The sequence below is a fragment of the Panulirus ornatus genome, chromosome 18 (assembly GCF_036320965.1).
Source record: "Panulirus ornatus isolate Po-2019 chromosome 18, ASM3632096v1, whole genome shotgun sequence".
Classification (NCBI taxonomy): Eukaryota; Metazoa; Arthropoda; class Malacostraca; order Decapoda; family Palinuridae; genus Panulirus; species Panulirus ornatus.
Genome location: NC_092241.1, coordinates 11,395,644 through 11,398,283, shown reverse-complemented (window position 1 = coordinate 11,398,283; position 2,640 = coordinate 11,395,644).

Sequence of the window (2,640 nt, the reverse complement as noted above, 5' to 3'; positions counted from 1 at the left end):
TTGGTAACATTCGTGTGGTCAGAGAGGACGATCATTTGTGTGTAGGGCAAGTCTTGAAGCACACGTCAAAGTATCTCTTGTCTAACAGGCACCTTAGGGTAAGATTGTTATGCATACCCAGTATGAAGCGCAGAAAGTTACAGTCCTAGACTGAGGTGTTGTCAGTGTCATGATAAGGGAACTTTGAAAATTCGGTTACAACCTCGAATGCCACCTCACACTGCTCTACAGTGATGCGACCGGGAAATTTCCTTCGTGTCTCCCGAATCTGCAATTCAATTTGGCAAGAGGAAAAATTTATATCCTTTTCGTTCCACCAGAGAGCTGCCTGAACCATTTTCAAGTTTAAATTGGCCTGTGAAGCCGAGATATGTGACAGGGGAAGATACTGACCTGGACCGTATTACTGTGGGCGAAGGTTACTGATTTACTGAAACAGGGACCCTGGAGGATCTTGGTATAGTGGGGGTTACTGCTATAGTGTGGCAGCAACCCTGGAGCCTCCTGGTATGGTGGAGGTACTGCTATGGTGTAGCAGCAACCCTGGGGGCTCCTGGTATGGTGGAGGTTACTACTATAATGTGACAGCAAACCTGGAGGCTCCTGGTATAGTGAGGGTTACTGCTGTAGTGTGGCAGCAACCCTGGAGGCTCCTGGTATGGTAGAGATTACTGTTATGGTGTAGCAGCAGCCTTGGAGGCTCCAGATGCAATGACGTTACGGAAAGCATAATTAGATGAAGGGTTATTTGTGTCTGGGTTGTTAAGGTCTATGGCGTGATCGTTTTCTTGCCAATGATTAGCGATCGCATTAGTGTGGTTATTTCTGCGTTCTAATTGAAGGTGCCAATAGCATCTCTCAGTTACTGTTTTACCGGTCTGGCCATGTATACTTCATTTCATGCCTTACATTTGGTGGCGGAAACACTCCTAGTCTTCTGATAATCCAGCCTACTATTGATTAAGGTTTTACTGATAGTGTTGCAGTATTGAAAGACAACACTGAAAGCACTGTTTTAGCATCTGTCTTATGTAACCTAAGATAGGAATAGAGCAACACAAAACATTTGCAACCATCGTCCTTTCCACATTTTTCATACTTGATGCACAGCATATCTTCCTGACTTTCTTATAAGCATTGTTCCTAAGCCACTTAGGATAACATAACTGCCTAAAAGTACGTTATATATGACTACAAGTTTGGTCGATGAACGTAGTCCTATAAGATAGTTAGGCCAGTGCATACGTCGGCATGGCGGTGACAGGAGGGAGTCTGTGTGTCGGTGCTGCGATTTACAAATCTTTGTGAATCGTTTCCACCTGATGAGGTGGATTGTCTCAGTGAAACATGAAAAGCAGCATGTAGAAAAGATACACCTTTAACGAAATTATCTAAACTCCTCCTTACAAATATATGATATTCATTTATCTATCTATTATACATTGTCACTGTGTCCCGCGTTATCGAGGTAGCAAAAGGAAACAGACGAAAGAATAGCCCAACCCACCCACACACACATGTATATACATACATGTCCACACACGCACATATACATATCTTTACATCTCAACGTATACATATATATACACACACAGACATATACATATATACTCATGTACATAATTCATACTGTTTGCCATCATTCATTCCCGTCGCCACCCCGTTAACCATGAAATAACAAGCCCCTCCCCCCGCATGTGCGCAAGGTAGCGCTGGGAAAAGACAACACTTATTCTCTAGCTGTCATGTATAATGCACCGAAACCATAGCTCTCTTTCCACATCTAGGCCTCACAGAACTTTCCATGGTTTACCCCAGACGCTTCACATGCCCTGGTTCATACCATTAACAACATGTCGACCCCGATATACCACATCGTTCCAATTCACTCTATTTCTTGCACGCCTTTCACTCTCCTGCATGTTCAGGCTCCGATCGCTCAAAATCTTTTTCACTCCATCTTTCCACCTGCAATTTGGTCTCTCACTTCTCCTCTTTTCCTCAACCTCTGACACATATATCCTCTTAGTCAATCTTTGGTCTCTTAATTCACCTCGTTCCTTCCACCTCTGACACATGTATCCTCCTTGTCAATCTTTCCTCACTCATTCTCTCCATGTAACCAAACCAATTCAAAACACCTCTTCTACTCTCCAACCACACTCTTTTTTCACCAAACATCCGTCTTACCCTTTCATTACTTACTCGTTCAAACCACCTCTCACCCCATATTGTCTTCAAACATCTCCTTTCCAGCACATCCAACTTCCTCCGCACAACTCTATCTATAGCCAACGCCTCGCAACCATATAACATTGTTGGAACCACAATTCCTTCAAACATACACATTTTTGTTTTCCAAGATAATGTTCTCGGATTCCACACATTCTTCAACGATCACAAAACTTTTGCCCTTTTTGACTCACTTCCCAAGCTCTCTCATCCACAACAGACTGCATACTTGTCCCTCTTTCCAAAACTCTTGCATTCAACTCCCTAACATCCCCATCCATAAACAAATTAGACAACCTTGGAGACATCACACACCCCTGCCGCAAACCTACATTCACTGAGAACTAATCACTTTTCTCTCATCCTAAACGTACACATCCCTTACATCCTCGATAAAAACTTTTCAGT